The sequence below is a fragment of the Phalacrocorax carbo genome, chromosome 6, assembly GCF_963921805.1.
Source record: "Phalacrocorax carbo chromosome 6, bPhaCar2.1, whole genome shotgun sequence".
Lineage (NCBI taxonomy): Eukaryota > Metazoa > Chordata > Aves > Suliformes > Phalacrocoracidae > Phalacrocorax > Phalacrocorax carbo.
The window spans coordinates 21,670,445-21,688,953 of record NC_087518.1 but is presented as its reverse complement, the minus strand read 5'-3'; the positions used below and the strand labels follow the sequence as shown (position 1 = coordinate 21,688,953).

General features: G+C 39.3%; 1 protein-coding gene across 4 annotated transcripts in view; it reads right to left on the bottom strand.

Annotated features, from left to right (window-relative positions):
- ATP2B2 (ATPase plasma membrane Ca2+ transporting 2) overlaps positions 1-17,895 on the bottom strand; it is a 464,757-nt gene extending 446,862 nt beyond the window's left edge. For 3 of the 4 annotated variants that reach the window (XM_064454233.1, XM_064454234.1, XM_064454235.1), the window contains exon 1: positions 17,659-17,894. The gene's annotated coding sequence lies outside the window, so the exon portion shown is untranslated. Of the gene's footprint in view, positions 1-17,658 lie in introns of all 4 variants that reach the window. The other variant, XM_064454232.1, reaches the window with a different exon arrangement.
- Positions 17,896-18,509: the final 614 nt, after the last annotated feature.

Genomic DNA, 18,509 nt, shown 5'->3' with positions numbered 1-18,509 from the left:
TTTAATTATCCTGCTGTATACGTAAATGTCAAACACATCAGCAAGATCCAATGGAGACACACAAAACAATCTCATACAATGAAAATATTTAAATGTCAAGAAAGTGTAATGTATTTCTAATTTTCACAGTCACTTCTACTATGTTTCTGTGTTCTATTCAGTAGTCAGATATGAAACGACATCTTTCAGAGAAATACTTAGCCTACTGCCCTAAAATAAACAGAAAGAAGAAAACATTCCTTTCGTCCCCCGGGATACAGAAAACAGAAAGATTGTTTGCTCTGGGTGGTAATTAAATGATACTGAGGACAGCATGTGTGTGTTTATGTACATGCACACATTCACCATCTACTCTGATTTGTAATTAAATGATGTCGTGTTTGTATGCACACAGATTTATCTTTGCCAAGGCAAATGGCACAAAAAAACAGATCAAACAGTACAGAAAAATCAGCTAAGAGAGAGACAGAATGCATCAGGTCTCAGGCTTTCCTATCTTTCATGTATGAAATGTTAGTAATTACTACATGGCAACTCTTTGAAAAGCACAGCCCTGTCCTGGCAACTGTAATTCATAAGGCTTTTGACTTGTTTGAATACGTTCATAAAGGTTTATCTTCTCTGCTCATACAAGTAAGTACTATTCTCATTCACACGATTTACTTTAAAACTTGGCATTTCTAAATTTTACCACAATGCTGTAAAACATTTTGAATCAACATGGGGTTACCAATGTGACTAGAGCAGTAATATACAAAACTAAGGTTACAATCTTTGCTAAAAGTCATTGACAGATTTATAACAACCTCCAAAGTTATGCTAAGTTTGTACTGGTTGCACTTCTGAGCCAGTTATGTTTACTCAGCAGAAAATGAATTTTATAGTTAACACACACAACCAAGAGACTCCACGGAGAATTCTTGTCTCTATGTTCAAAAGCATTTACTTAAACAGCAGTGAAATGTCTCTATAATTACATTTTATAAACGTTTATAGTTCATCTTTCAAAACAGCTAAATAAAGAGGAATCAAATGGAAAATTAAAGGTACTTAATGCACACTGAAAAGCAGAAATTGAAAGGAATGTTTATTTTTTGTAATACCTGTTAAGGAAGGAGAAGCAGGCTGTCCATCTGAATGGACTCAGAGATCAGAACTAAGATGCATGGACAATTTTTTTTTAATACATTCAAAAGCTTAGAATTGCATTTAGCCTTAGTTCCTGTGTTTCTGCCCTACTATTTTTGAATAACACTTTCTTCTCTGTTTCTATATGGGAACTACAAAAGGTCATGTCATCAGTAGGGCAGGCAAAAGAATAACATAGTGATGTTTCCTAAAGACATTTGAAATTAAAATGGGGTTTTGGCACACACTACTAATGTCTCTCCTTAGCAGTATTATTGCCCTAGGTAACAGTGCTTACTTCCAGATGAGTATTTTGCCTATTGTATATTTTACGCACTAATTATCTGTAGAATATGACGTTTATTCATATTACTTTTTATTTCTCTAATGTACTAACATGGCAGTAGATATTTAATTTATGCTGCATATTCACCTTCTGTTGGCCCACTGATGGCTATGTGAGAAAGTTCATAAACTATCAGATTAGCAGAATATTCTACTGAAATAAACCACTGAATGACCAGAAATGAGCAGTGAAGAAATACCTGATTCAAATGCAGTTATGAATTTGCCTTTATCTGCATTTTGCCTACAGTCTACAGAAAACTACAGAAATGGAAAACCATACCTGTAGTAATCTAGACATGGAGACAGGACAGTGGGTGCAATACATGGATTTCAGGTCTGCTCGCCATTTTCCCCACAGAGGACTCTTATGCAGTTGCCCATCTTGAGTTCCACAAGAGAAAAAAACAGCACACAAACCTGTAGATAAACCACTATTGCTCTCTTCTCTGTGGGTTTTTTGTGGAGTTCTAGTCACGACAGCCAGTGAAGGTTTTGCCTCATTAGCTGCCTCTTCCTCTTATCCTCCTCAGAACTTACTCACATTAACATTTCAATAAAAACATTTTCAAAAGTTTTTCAATATCCATGGCCTCATTTTTGGTTTTCATCCAATACCTGAAGTAATTGAGGTAACTTCTGTCTGAGCTGAGATTAAAAAAAAAAAAAACAACAAACTTTTTCACCCATCTTATACCACAAACTTTCTCACCCATCTTATACCACAAACTTTCTCTTGGTCTAGGCATTTCCTTCGCTTGTCCTGGGCCAGTGGCCTTAGGTAACAATACTGACAGCTTCAGTGGCCTACTCAATCCTAACTTTCTAAACGCTTATTTTCTTCAAGTTTCCAGTATTGCAATACAGGGGAAGTAAAGCTGGATTCTGAGAAATGTAGTCACTAAACACACTCTTTCACACCTAAGAGTCTAATTTCATACTCAGTCAAGGATTTCCCTGCACGCTCTTTTGAAAGAGCCCTGGGAATATAATTCATTTCTTATGTTTTCATCCACTTCACACAGTCATTAGACCTGAACCTTTTCACAGTGAAAACACACACAACACACTGAGCCCTTCAGTCTGTAGAGATACATCTCATATTTGGAGCACAAGAGTACACAGAAGTCAGCCAACACTGTGCTAAATAAATAGTTCAGACAGCACCCCCTTCACTCTTGAGGCTGCCCAGCGAATAGAGATTACAGAATATCCTAGCCAGGGACTACCTAGTCTTACAGATTTACTGTTCCTTAAAAAGTCTTTTGCGTATGTCAAATATTTTTTTAAATTAGCTTACCAGCAAAGGTGAATCTTCTTAAGTCTACAGTTAGAATTATTGTTTGGGGGATTTATTCTAACCCTAGTTTCTACTCAGCATAACTACCCTGGAATTCAATATAACATAGCTGACAAGAATGCCTTATTCATGGTGCTTTGATATTAAGTTTGAGCCTATCTAACAGAACCTGGATTTAATTCCTTGAGAAAAGAGCTCTTCAAATAAATTTTAAAAGACAAAAGTTCAGAAAAATGCTGAATAGTACTGCTTGATTTCTGTAACCTGTTCTAGTAAAATGGCACCACAGAGCATATCAAGGCTTAAACTTAGCATGTACTTCCTTCATTTTCAGCCACTTTCTCAAGTTCATCACATGATTCTGTGCCTGTAAACCTGCTGGCAACTGGATACTCCACTTCATACGTACTTCCTGCTCCATTGAGTTTAAATGCTATTTTACACTCTCAACTGAACATTACAAAGGGCAATGCTACCAGGAATTTCATGCATCAGTATTAATGCTGACTACTGTAGCTGAGGACTGGCTTCCAAAGCAGCCCCACAATTGTCTTGTAGACATTATTACCAAGAAATTTTAAAAATCCAAATCAGGTTACTCCTTCCAAAAACAAGGAAGTAGGCAAAAGAAAACTTGGAGGTTTGTTTCTTTTTAAAGTAACATTTGGGGGATTTTTAATTTTTTCTGCATAATTATAAAGGATTTTTTTTAAATGAGAGTCAAAAAAGAAACAAAAGGTCATTTTGCAGCATTATCTGACTCCAGGAACCACAACTGGTAAGGAAATAATCAAATATCATGAGGATGATGCACAGAAAAACTTGTTCCAGAAACAGAAAAGAAAAACTTGTTCCAGAAACAGAAAATTAATTTAATAATCTGTATCATCACAGCTAAATACTAATCTATAAAAAGCATAGCCTTTGGTGCTCCACTTACTACAGAATTCTAGCACCATCCTCACTGAAACTGGTGTATTCTAAGATCAAATCCTCAGCCTTCAGCCTTCCTTAATACTTATAGCTGAGCAGAATTTCATAAATATTTATAGATAGGAAGCACTTCATGGAAGTTCCTTGTAATTCCTAGTTCTACATACATGAAAAGTTATTCGTCCCTCAGAAAGCTGAGATTATTATGTAAATTAATAAGTAACCTTTGAAGTATATCTTTAATGTATGTTGTATTTAAATATAAGCCTTTACCTTATAAGGATCTCAAACATCTATTCATATAAATAACAATGTTTTGTTATTCCTATGAATACAGCAAAGATTACCACAGCTGCACTAATTTGCTTAGAACTTCAATTCCTACCAACCCTCGTGGTGCTAAAAAGCATCTTGGATAACAGACTGAAAAAAAAACTTCAAAATACTCTGAGTTTCTCAGAACAAAGATGTTTTGACCAGTACTATTGTACCTTTGAACATCTACAATCCTGCTGCATAAGAATGAGAAAAGTGAATACAAAAAGATGCCATCCTGTTAAAGCATCAGACCATCACAGACATACAGTAGCTGATACATGAATGTAGTTGAAGAAAACCTGCCTTCCACCTTCAGGAAGAATCTGGAATGGGAATATGAATTGCTCTGAGTTGACAGATACATTTTTTTCCTCCCTGATTACAATCTTACTCTCAGTTCCTCCGCATACTCATCTACATATGCTTCCATACTCACTTGTCGGTCATCTCAAACAGGAAGGAAGCATCTAGGAAAAAGCCACAGTACTGGACTGGGTGGGGAGGGGGGAATTTACAACCAAGCTTCCAGGTCATCACTGCCTCTGCAAGTTGATTACTCAACTCACTACTAATCTGCAGCACAATGCAATTTGATTTCAATTACCCAAGGAGGTGGAGGAAGGGAGACAGGAGAATGTATCCAACTGATGAAGCCCTGCTTAGGTTAAGATCCGTTGAAAGCTCTCTGCAGAGAAACACACAGAAGGGACTGCAAAGGAAATAACTACTGTTTGTGTCTCCCCACTACATTTTCCTTTATTTAGTTAACAAAAATATTCAGTAATCATAATAATTTTGTTCAACTTTACTCACAACATCCTCTAACACATACCAAAATCCAATCTCAGAAAAAAATTTTCCTAGTAGGATTTTTTTTCTTAATCAAAAATTAGAAGATTTTGGTAATTAAAATTAGTAATGATACTTGATATATAGCTTAGAAACACTTCTTGTTCACGTGAAAGCGAGCTTTAAATGTTTCCGGCACCCTCATTGGATTAAATAATTACAGAATTTATTTGCCACACTACCTTAAAAAAACAGGTCCTGGACATTTAACGAAAAATATTGAACTTATTTTCAGTGTTTTGAAGAGGAAGCTTGATAGACACTTGCATTTTGCAAAATGGTTTGCTTCATTACATGTACATTTCAGCATTAGATCATCAAACATTTTGTCATTTTACTTCCATTCTAATCTGTCATTTCCACACCAATATCCAACCAGAACTTATTCAGTCTGCATACTTAACGAAGTCCAGCTTATTAGCTCGTTATCTACCAACCTGCTTAATTACATCACATACTATAACTTTACTAATTTTAACAGAAGTTATATGTCATTCTAGATACTGATTTTTGTATTTTGATCATGTTTCTAACAGATATTTTGATCCTTGCTACAGAAACTGCCATTCACACAGCATGAAGTGCAAAACAGATAAAGCTCATTTTGTATAACTTAAAGTGCCATATGAAGCACATGAAGTAAGAGAACATCATGACATTAACCATGATTCGTAACAGTTGACCTTTTGAATCAGATCAAAACAGTGCTTCTTCAAAGCCGTGTGTCCTCTAATCAAATATAATATAAAGCAACAAGGGACTTTCACTCAAATAGTTATAAAGGGGTGTTTTTAATTATACAATTGAAATATTTCAACTTTATTATACTGGGGAGACTTACATAGGCTTATTATGATTTTATAGACTTGATCTGGTTTAAATTATGAAACTCCTTTATAATTTCCTATGTAAAGAGCCAGATTTGAATTTCTTTAATCAGCTCAAAATAAAACATTGGAATAACCACTCTTACAGTGTGCTTTTTCCCTGATAGGGACTTGTTGCACACACACAAAATAGGTATACAGATTTACTCACCAGAAAAACAGTGAAGTAAAAGCAAATGTAGTGTGCTCTAGCACTGTGCTTGAGAGGCAATTAGCACTAGGTATGACTTGAGCTGCACAGACTTCATGTTAAGAGTCCCAGTACTCCAAAGATTATTTTCAAAGTGTTCTTCTAGATCCACTTGCCACATGTATGTCCTCCAAATCACCATGGTAATTCTGTTTCATTAAAACATCAGAACATTTTTTGGTCAAAACATCACTTTATCAAAAGTCCAACTACTCGCTACTCACCTACTTCAGTTACGATTTCCATTGGAAAGAAAAAAATCAGTATCCAAGCTGTGACGGTGACTCTCATAACTAATATACCGAAATGCATTTGGGGAATCCTGGGTCTGTTTAATTTTGAGTCACCTGAGATGTGAAAGCTATGCTGTCAAATAGAGCAGGGACTTAGGGCAGGTTTCTCAAAAGTCAAGTCTGTACCTCAGAAGCCCTGACAAGTGATACATTGACGTTTCCACCCTGGTGGGACTCTAAGTTTTATAAACTCTATGCTCCTACAACTGAAAAAAAATATTCTGATTAGCTGTATATGTCCATGTTACAAAAAAAGTAGGATGCATCATATTTTCATTATTTTAGCCTGATCAAGACACACTTTTCAAGTACCATCTTCTGATGGATCCAGACAGCCATCACAGCCACTGGTGACATTATGTGGAGCCTTTTGAGACAAGATGACTAAAAATAGCTGCCAATAGTGAGGATCCCTGTAGAATAGTTTCAAGTGACTAATACTTTGAAAAATTGAAATGGTTAACTAGATTTCATTTTAGGAAAATAGGTGCTAAATATCTTCTAAGAAAATAAGCCTTTGTAAGAGGTCTCATGTAAGCAACTCAAAAATTGAGAACCAAAATGGTCTTTACACATATTTGAAAACTCCTTGACAGAGTGCTAACTGGGCTACATGGAATGAGAAGCCCATGCTTTGAATTCCTGAGTACAGACTGCTTCACTGATGTCATGAGGAAAATCCTCATTGTATCAGTTTCACTAAGAAAATAGAAATTCACTTTAGTAGATAATACAGGTCCTACTGTTACGAAGGCAGCAGTTATCATTAAGTCTGACCAATTAACGAGTAACAGAAGAAAGCAATTTTTGGCATACCAGAACACAATTACTCTCTAATACTTTAATGTCCAATAGTTCTCCAAGTTAATTGGTCAGTTCATGATGTCTGAAATTTCACAGAAAATATTATGGCACAAAGGATTACAACATACCATTTTCCCATGAAGAAAACCATCCTTGTCTCCAGGTCTGTCTGCACAGACACAGCCCCTAATTCAACAAAGCACTTAAGCCTAATGTTTAATGCTTTATTTCAGCAGAACTCAAATGCACATGTAAGTGCTTTGTTGAACAAGGAGGGATTTAGGCATATGCTTAAGTACTTCACTGAACTGGGACCATGCTGCTATTTATAGAAAGCTTTTTGTTCCGGTTTTATTGTTCGACACAGTCATTCTATGGCTTTTCCTTCTGTATACCTTCCCCTCACACAGCAAAGCACTAAGCCCTACAGTTTTCTTCCAGAAGTCATATATTTAAAATCAGAATGGATATTACAAGCTCCACCAATCTCTCTTTTTTTGCCGTATTTACACAGAAATATGCAAAAAAATAGGCTGAATCATAGGAAAGTTATGAAACCAGAAGCCATATATAATAACATGTTGAAAAAGCCTTTTCCCCCCTGCACTGAAGAAAGCATTCACATAGGAACTAAATACTGATGTATGTACCCCACGAGTGTCGATTTCAACCTCTCCAAGCGTTTTTCAGTGTGCAATACTCTGTTAAACACACAGAGAAATTCAGGCAGGGTCATGTCTGAAGCAGAATTTTATTGAACTTGAAAAGACATCACTGTCATACACTCATTGCTGCTGCAGAAAGGCAGCCTGCTAAAAGGCAATGAGTGGTGCTGTGAGAAGACAAAAATACTTCCACATGACTTCCAGCTCAACACCAGTACCTCTGTATTTTAATTTAGAAAAATATCTCTCTCCATTGCAGAGGGATCTGGACCTGTCAGCTCATATTTCAGTGTTAATGAATATATTTTCACAAATCTTTGATTAATGAGTCTCTTCACACATATTGATATGATAATAAAAATTCCACACCTCCCTAAAAATATCTAAATATTATGTCTGCTTTATTAACAATACCAGTGATCCACTGCTGTTCTTTTAGATTTTGTGTCCTCCACAAATATGTACACAGAGCTTTGATTTTTTTATATTTACACATGGATTATCCAAAGACAGTGCTGTGCTGCTGAGATGCTTGAAAATCTGCTTGGATAAAACTGGTAGGTTTAATTGACGTCCCTCATTTCAAACAGCTGTAAAAGCCACATTTCCATCCAAAGCAATATCAAACATACGACTCTTTAGGAATTCTAATGGTTTAAGGGGAATGGATTCATCTAGACACTTTTTGAGAATGAAAAGAGAGAGGTAAAATGAAAGAAGAGAGACAGACAGTAAAAGACAAAGACAGAGAAGGAATGGTGAAAACAGGCAGCTCCTCAGTGGTGCGTAACAGCAAAGGCTGCGGCACTGGATGCGCCTGTGCGCTGATGGAGGGAGGCTGGGAGGGAAGGCAGGGCACTGCTGCTGTTTCGTTTGATGCAGAGCCCATGCTGCCCAGCAGTAATAGCTACTGCATAGCCCACCTCCCACTTCCCTTCCCAAGGAAATCCATCACTGAGCTTCTCCTATGGGAAGCTGGCAGAGAGAAACTCACTTCGTTTGTTTCTTCCTGTGCTCAGGGGAACAGGATCTTGACATCCTTGTAAATTCTTTTACATAAACAGCTTCAAAGAAGACTCCATCATCTGTTTCTCCTGTAAGTTATGACTTTCAACTCTGGCTACCTAGATGCATTGGAAGGGGCAAAATTATCCCTCATAAGCACATTATTTCATTAGAGCGCCCTAACAACATAACCCAAAGCCACTAAAATCAATAAGAGAAACTTTTCCTCATTTTCAAGAGGTACTGAATCAGACTCCAATAATCGTTAGGTGAATTATTAATGGTAACTTGTAAGACTTTTATACCATTATCAGGGGAAGATCTCTATTAGTCACCAATTTAGAGTGCAATTTTCAAAAACATCCAACTTAGAGATACACATATTCCATTGACAAGCCAGCAGGACTTAAAATTCCATTTGGCTACAATTCCTCCCCTTTTAAAAAAATCCTACCCTTAATACATTAAATATTTCTACTGCATTATCTATAACTTATTTGACAATCAGGCCATAAATGTTACTTGTAAATGGTCTCTTGACAAGAACGCAACACTTAGTGCTAAGTTTAGAAATTTAATATTCCCTCCCTGGAGCAGGTTGACATTTTAACTGAAAGGGTATTCTGTTCTAGGCAGGTTCCTCTGCTTGAAATGCACCAGATCTCAGAACAGTGCCTGCAAGAACACCACCAAAAAACTTCATGTTTCCACATTGAGAAGAGGCTTGGATGTTTGTGTACACGTAGAACCTACCACACTTCACTCCTATGTAAGTGGCTTTAATGTTCTTTTTGGAAAACATTAGAAATACCTTGCAGATACGAACAGTGCTTTGCACTTACAGTATTTTCTATCCAAAATTCTCAGTAGCTTTACAAGCAGTAATGAAATAACCATTGAAACAGGCAGGTTAGGTGCATACTGTAGCAGTTTAATTATTAATCTGATACAGCAGCCCAGCAAAGGCAAGCAAATTTTGTGAAGGTAGAAAACATCCCCTAACAAAGCAAGTAAAAACATAGAGTCTTACTTCCCCCATCCCATGCCCTGGCCATCGCATACATCCTTTTTTTAAAATCTTTTTCACACTGCTCCCTTGAGGGGGAAACATGTTACATTATCAAGGTGGAGCTGTACTAAAAAGATAAAGGTACAAACATGGAAGACATTACTAACACTGCAGTTTTATTTTATTCAGATTAACAGGAAAGCATTGGCTGAAATTTTAAGGGCAGAAATACATTCCAAGTAAGCATTATCATAAGTAAAGAGAATTCACTAGCGTATTGAAAGGAACATGTGAAAGAAGCACAAAAAAAGAAGTGGAATTCAGGGCAGCACCTTTAGCAAACTCAGCCAAATTATTTGTAACATATCTTGAAGAGATGATCAAGGAGTTCAGGAAAACTGATAGTTATCAACAAAGCCTGTATAAAATAGCACAACAGATTATCTCAGTGCAGAGGGAATATAGGAAACATTGTAAGAGACTGTTAAAGTTACATACAGAGTCTTTAAAGGCTTTGACTATCAGAAGAGAATGTACAAAAGGTGAAACAAGAGCATTTAACAAAGACCAAGTAGAAAAGAATGGAACAAATATCTCGGGTATGATCCAGATGAGCCAAGACACAAAAGGGTCAACAACTAATGAGGGACATAAAAAGGCAATAGGAAAAGGATCTATAAATACAGCAGAAGTAAGTGGGAGGCAAAGATAAGCAGAGGTTCTAGGATTTAATGGGAAAGGAGAGAAAATAACAGATGGTTAAGAGAAAGCTGAAGTATTCAGTACCTCCTTCATATTCTTTTAATGTCTCCATCTAAAGGATAATGAAAAGCAAAAAATTTTCTAAAGTGTTTTTTACCAAGAAGACAGGACTACAGGCCTGAAGAAAAAAGAATAGGCTAAAAAATATCAAAAGAAGCCAGACATACTCAGTTTGATAGAGAATTACGAAGTTCACTGCAGAGTACTTAAGGTATTACCTAAAGCCATCCCCAAACATTAGCTATTACGTTCAGTCATGCACAAAGGAACAGTAAAGCTCCCAAATGACTGTGGAGAGACAAAAATAGTATGCAACTTCAAAAGGAAGTGTGAGTCTGGCTCAAGAAACTGCAAACCAATCCACCTCCCTTTTATACCCAGGAAGATGCTGAAACAAGTTAAATCATCAACTAAGCACCTGAAGGATTAAGAGCCTGAAAATAATCAAAACATCAAACCAATGAAATTTCCTCTTTGATATTGTAACTGGCCTACTAAAGAGGGAAGACACAGTAATAGGCGATTTATACAGGCTATGGTAAGGTTTTCAGTAACTGTCCAACATGGTATTTTCATAGGACAGTGAGGACTGATACGAAATCACAGCTTAGCAAAGGACTGATGTGAAATTGCAGCTTAATGGGTGCAAAGTTTCTAAAAATAAAACCCCAAAAACAAACATTCACACAAATTAAAACTGATTACTAAAATTCACTGTCAATGGAATGCAATTTGACGTAGCACACTGCAAAAACATCTCACAGCTGGCTGTATACATTAATAAATTTTAGTAGAGAAAAAAGTTTGTGAAGAAAGCAGGTAGGGTTCATATCACCTTCAATCCACAAGCAGACAAGATCAAAATTCAAAATAAAACTTAATATATTGAAGAACTTGTTGAAAAGTAAACCGCAAGCAGAGCAAGTGCAAATCTAGAAATCAGGCAAAAACACAAAACACAGATAAGCTGAGTTCTGCTGGAAGGGCTCTGGAAGCCACTGTAGACTATAAGTAACAAATAGTACAAAGGTATTTTTTAAAAAGGCATGTGTCATGCCAGGATGCCTAACAGGAGTGCTGCACATAAAGTAACCCTTCCATTTTTCCCTTTTCTCCAGAAACTTGCAAAACCAAAGTCAAAACAAGGAAGAAAAAAAAAGAAGCACAAGAAAATTCACAGTAAATGCAGCTCTGTCTTGTCATCTTATTTAGCTAGGGAGCAATAAATGTTAGCAGTGCCAAGAAAAAATATGGAGGGAACACTGTTGGGTGACACAAAAAGCAATATAATACTGTAGCTTCTGGAGGAAGCCACAAGCCCTCCCAGACCTCCCAGACCATAATGGCATTTTCTTGTTGCTCTTGCTCTCAAATTTTTAGCACTTGACACAGAATCAGCAGGGCTACAGTACAATACACATTAATTTTTCAGAGTATTTAACCTTTCAAGGAGAATCATTCTACCTCTTCCAGAATGATTCTCATGTCATATGCATGTTTAAACAAAAATGGCCCTAGTTTTTGTAAGAGCTTTTGGACACCTGGTACTTATTCTAAATAAGAACCACCCAATAACATGGAATAGATCTTTTCCAGACAAAATTTTGACATTTTGTCTTCATGTAATTACTTTCTACTAATTATAGGCCAAAACTCATGCCAGTCTTCTATTTTTAGTCCACAAAACCTGATTTAAAGCTAGTAGAATACTTCATACATTAGCAAAATGCTGGTGAAGATGCAGATTTTGTAGAATAAAGCAATGCATTAAAACTGCATCTGAACTTAAGACTACAACTTCAATGCAGCAAAGCAATTGTATATATACCTATAATTAGTTTTTTGGTGTAAGTTTATTCTCAGAACTACAATTTTGCTTTTACTGTGACTGTAGGCTAGCACCCAAAAATGCACAGATCAATTTCCTCAGATGACAAAGAACAAACATTATGGGGTTTTTTTAATAAACTGAATTGACCTTAAGTTATGGGCAGAATCCCTAAGAAATCTGACAATAGCAAAGAACATTTTTCTGCTCTTCATTATCATAAATCTCCTCATTTAATACTCCTACTTAAAAACATTTCAGGATGCCTGTTAGAATGTTTTCTAGGAACCCATCAACCTATCGGAATTTTCCAATTTTAGTTACAGAGAACATTCCCTGAAAACAAGTTTTCTATTATTTCAATTCTCTTAAACCTTATTAGTCTGTTTAAATAATAACAATATTACAAAAAGGTTTCAAATACCTGCATCACAAAAACTGAAATGCTGGATAGTCTAATATAAAGGTGTATTTTGTATGTTCTGCTGAATACAATCACATCTTCCACGATGGAAGATTTCCCATTAGTGTGAATCCTTCCACTGATGAAGAACCAATGTTCACTAAGCAGGATAGAATATATACAGTCAGCAAATACATTCAAGGTGACTCTGCGACTTTTGCACAGTAAAGCTACCCAGAGGCTTGAAAAGTGTCTCCTGCTTATAATGAGATATCAAAAGGAATATGCCAGGTGTTAGCCTCACTGTTAACAACCAAAAAAACCCCTCCTATTCGTCAGAAAACTCCTGAATCCTAAAGCATTTTAAGAGAGGCATGTCATATTTTTCAACACTCTTCATCCCTGCTGGATGATTTTATATTAGTCAGTTTTCATGAAGTTTAATATGTTATTTTAGGGATAATAATAAACTAGACTAAAGGTAATTCCCCAAACACTATGGAATCATTGACTTATTAATCTTGGAAATATAAATGCTGAATAGAGACAGCTTCAGTATTCTGGGCTTCATACAACACGAAGTTTTTCAAAATTTGAAATGCACACCCAAGGTCAAAGTTCTGCGAAGCTTGGTGGGTGTGAGAGGGGAATATGATTCAGTCTTGCAGCTCCAAATCCTGTCCCTTCAACAATTAAAATCAATCTTTCCTTGATGAATTTGCAAATCCAGGTGATAGTTTCCATATATACATACAATGCATACATAACCTGACCGCTACACGCAGGCAGGACAAAGTACCTCCTCCACAAGAACATCAATGAAAAAAGCAGTTTTGGTTCTGAAAAACCCAGCACTTTTTAAAGGTGTTCCGCTATCCAATGAATAAATTCATTGTGCAAAGATTCTTGTATTATGACAACTGTACTACCTAGTACACAATATCAGTGTCATTACTGTTTCACAGATATTCAGAAATTGCACCATAACGTTGCCTTCACAAGTATCTGGCACTCCAAATATGGTAACTTCTAGAAGCCGAGTTGTTCTTGGGACATATGGCCCTGGAAAAAGGAGCAATGGGAAGACTGTAAAATCTGCTAGCAGTGTGAGGCCTTTAGATCAGAGGAAAGAAATAGCTGAAAGCAGATAAACAAAGAAACACAAGAGAATTGCGATTGAGGCTATGAGGGCACTGACCTGAACATTTAGACCGAAGAAACTCAGGCTCTTCAGAAATTATGTCTTTTTCTGCAGACTTAAAAGTATGCAATGAGCCCTCCAAAACACACTTCCTACTGTACACGTTAAATATGTAGCAACTTCTGCCTCCAAGAAACATTTAAAGGCTTTTCAGTTTACATTCCAGTGTGTGGAGGGCATCCCTGCAGCACATCAGCTATTTTATTTATATGTTACAAAATATTCAAGAACTCTGAATGTAAGGTTCAAAATATGTGAAAACAAGGCCTTTTACACAATGACCTTTAGCTACAAGTCCATGCTGGTGTGTATGGGGTGATCCAGGAAAATGCCAGTTAACACATCACTTAGGATATGCTATATTCGATGCAATAAATGTTGGTCACACCTATAAAATGGAAGTCTGAAATATTTCACTACTAAATAACTCCATTTGTGGAAGATGAAGATTTTTTCAGTGTAGGCTTTGGCAAAAAATAAGCCTTTCTGAGGTAACTGATACTTTTGTAGCATGCATATACTGAGACCAACATGTATCTCAGCCACTATGATACATATCATTGTCACATCCATTATCCTATTACACGTACATATTATTTGTCCACATTCACTTTTTCTCTCTCAAAAATTTTAGTTTTTTTTTTAAGATAATTAAAACTGTTTTATCTTTTTGCATTTGCCACTTTTATTCTTAAAATAAATAGTCTGCATTCATACTTACATTTACTTACTTAGTTTTAACATATTTTTTCTTTCAAAGGACAACTGAAGTTCCACTTTGAATTTTGGAAATTGCAAATATTTATTGCACAGTACACGTTATGTGTAAAGCTTTGTTTTTAAACAGAATTCTTCAGTATCTGAAACACACATTCCAATGGTAAGCTTCATCAGAAGTTTGAACTTCGTTCAAATGTTTACTTTAAAAGACATCAGCAGCCACATAATTTTGTTTAAATGTAAACATTCTTCCTGTTCCGAATTACCCCCTCCACTATCATCTCCCACCAGATTGCCACTAGAACAATCACTTAACTCTCATCTAATTACTCTACTTTTCCTCATGGTCAACACAGATATTTTTCCCCAACTGAATTCACCATCCTGCTCCTATTCTGAAGCTACAGTGCAAGTTTTAGGTATTTTGAACATCAGAATTTTCTTTTAAACCTCACTCTCTACAAACTTTCTAAGTTTCAGACTAATAACCAGAATACTTGGGTTTTGTTGGTGAAGATAAGCTCTAAGCCAACGCCTAGCGGACTACCTATATTCAGACAAATATCCTACTTTCTAGTCACATCACCAAAGTTACTGTGGTAAGTGACCTGCAGTGGTTTATTCTTAGCTAACAAAGGATAAGGAACCAGAGAGATGCACAAGGTTTGACTCAGCTATCTACAAAGAGGTAGCTAATGTTACCTGAGGTGCCCCATTGTGTCTGATATGTGACATGGGACACAGTAGAGACTGACAGCCCTCTGAAGTGGTGTGAAAGGCCAGGAGGGGTATCCTCAGGCATCTCAAATGACACCAAATGCCTATATGAGGAAACCCAAACCCAACCCCATGGCTCTTCTAATGGTCTGTTTGCTCTCACCATTGCACTCCTCCAAAATTAATCCTACTGAGGTGACAATATTACAGGACACCATATAAGTTTACCCCTCATCTCCCCACAGAACTTGTCAAAAACAATAACAGTTTACTTAGCGTAATGAGGAAAGAGACAATCTAATGGTTAAAAGATATGGTTTGGATAGAGAGACATGGAAGACATTTCAACCAGTATCACATTCAATAGCTCAGATAATCAGGAGATTGTCGTCCCGGATTTATAGCACGTGAGCAAAGGACAATTATATCAAATTATATCAAATACAAATTAAAGGTAACATAATACCCTGCATTGTAAGATTAAACAAAACATTCATTCCATTAAGTGTTAAAGTCAAAATGTTAATATTGTCACTAAACTTTTAATGCACATTCTTTTGCTTTAGGAAGAACCTGCCGCAATGGTCCCTTTGAAAACGGTGCTCAACATTAGATCACAAAGTCACTAAAAGAATCCTGAACTAGTTTATTAGGAAGATACACAGACATACACAAGCAACCACTTCTTCACACGAAAGTCATGAAAATGCTGAATTCTGTTTGAGTCCCCACATGAAAATGAGCCACACCTAGAAGAGTGGACGAGATCAGAAATGAAGTGCGGTCCCACTCACTTTCAAAGAACTGCTTATGTAACTAAGGGTTTGTAGTATCCACCAACAAGATACCAGTATTCTTCAAAAGATTTCTTTCTACTCTTTGGGAGTTCAGTTACAGCAGTGTCAACTTCCACACTGTCTATAAACTTACATTTTAGTTTATTTTGGCAGCAGTGAAGTCCTACTCTACACCATTGCTTTCAGCTTGTGATCTTCCCAGCACCTTATCTTGGTATCCATGCTTCTCAAGTATCGCTCTACTACAACAAACACTTTAAATCAAAAGAAAGTAAAGAAAGTATTAGCACTAGATCAGGTTGTGTTGGTGTAATGTGATAAAACAGCACAACAAAAAGGAAAAAACACAAGTAAAAATGATAAGCAAGAAATACACAGAAAGAAGTAAACTTTTTGCCTGTTTAATTAAGTAGAAGAGATGCTTCCTCCACCTGCAATACAACAGGCCTTTTAAAGATACATAACGGAAGACAGCATTCTTTCTTTCACATTTCTAGTACAGTCTCTAAGTCAAAATTTTAGAAAAATAATCCATTACGTTCAGTGACGACAGGATAGCATATCTTGACAACATCCGTGCAAGGGTGGTGGCGACGGGGACTGGAGCAGACACCTGACCCGGGAGCCAGGGGCTCTCGGCAGGCCGTTTACTGGGTGACCTGGGAAAAGTTACCTCCCGCCGCAGTTTTTCTAGGGCTCGGAGGTGCTCTTAACATTTCACTGGAGTACTGGGAGTCTTTGAAAACTACTGCTTGTAAAACATATTTAAATCTCCCAGTGTAAGAAACAAAAAAAGAGAAAGCCCCAACCTCGCCGTCCAGAGCTCAGTTGAAGGCGCAGGAGCTGGGCGAGTTCCGCTGCCCGTGACACGGCGGCGACGGCGTTCCCGAGAGCTTCTCCTTCCATCAGCTCATCACGCACAGCCCAGCGGACGAGCGGGCCGAGGGGCACAAACCTCCTTCTAACTCTCTCAAATAAATATTTCTAAGAAAAGCGTCATCTACCGAAACTTGACGCCCCGGAGCCGGTCCCCCCCGGGGTTGCTCAGCCCCCGCCGGGCGCGAAGCTCGCCCGGGGCCGGCCGTGCCCGGGGCTGCGCTGCCGCCACCCCGCGCTCAGTGCTCGGGCTTCCCCGGCAGGGCACGGCGGGGAACGCGGTCACCCTGCCCGCTGCCTGCTTCGATTCCTGTCACTAAAGAAACCGCCGGGCTCGAAAGGGACCGAGCCCCGTGCGTGAGGTGGTTTTACTCCGCGGCTGCCATCCCGCAGAGCGAACCCTCGTCAGAGCCGTCCCCATTCACCGCCCCAAAACATCCTTCAGCCGCATCCCGCTACCCCCACCGCGCCCCTCCGGGGCGGGCTCCCGCCGCCACCGGCAGCGATCCCCGCCATCCCCCGCGCCTCAAGGTCACCCCAGCGCGGGGTAGCCCCCGGAGGTCGCCGTCTCCCCACAGCTGCCCCACCTTGCCGGCGGAGCCGGGCCGCGCCGGGCTCCCGCTCCTACCTGAACCGGCGAGCGGAGCAGAGCGGAGCAGAGCCGAGCCGAGCCGAGCCGAGCCAAGCCGCCGGGAGCGCCGAAGCGGCCACTGTCCCCTCAGCGGCGGCGCCCGGGGAGTCGGGCGACCGACTGCCCTCACTCCTGCGCCGGGCCGCTGCGCTGCGGTGGGCGGCGGCGGCGCTCCGTCAGACTTAGCGGGGCTGCGGCGAGCGGGGAAGCCCTGGAGGGGTGGGCGGGCAGCGCCTCTCCCCTCTCCTCCCCTCTCCACAGAGGTGCTGGCCCCAGCAGAACCTCGTCTCGCCTCCCCCAGCAGGGCTGGGGCTCCCCTCAGCGGAGAGAGGCCGGCGCCGCGTCCAGCTCCACCGGCGCTCCACGGGGCGAGCAGCGGCGCCCCCACCTCCGCGCCTCGGCCCTGGCTTCCCGCCCGCGGCGCCCCTCAGGGCCGGGAGCCCCGCAGAGGAGGCCTGGGGCCGCTGCAGGGGTTGGAGCGCCGGAGAAGGGGCGTCCTCAGAGGGTCCTGGGGACATGGAAGGACACGCACGCACACACACCCCTGCCTACCCCTCAGGTTTACACTGTTCAAGTTATCACGTTAAAATTTGCCTCTCGCACCGCGGGTGCTCGGAAGATGTCGGGGCGCTGGCAGGAGCAGCGCGGAGTCGCCGTGCAGGTGAGGGCAGCTCTGACCTCTGCTCAGCGGGAGGGGATTTAACCGCGTCTATCGCTAGCAAAGATTTCCCATGTTTCTTTTTCTTTTTTTTAAATTAATACTGAGAATTTTCAGTCAGAATTCTCAAAAAAATCACACGGGGAAGGCCTGACCCTGATTCTGAGAGATGGAGAGTCCCACCCTGGGA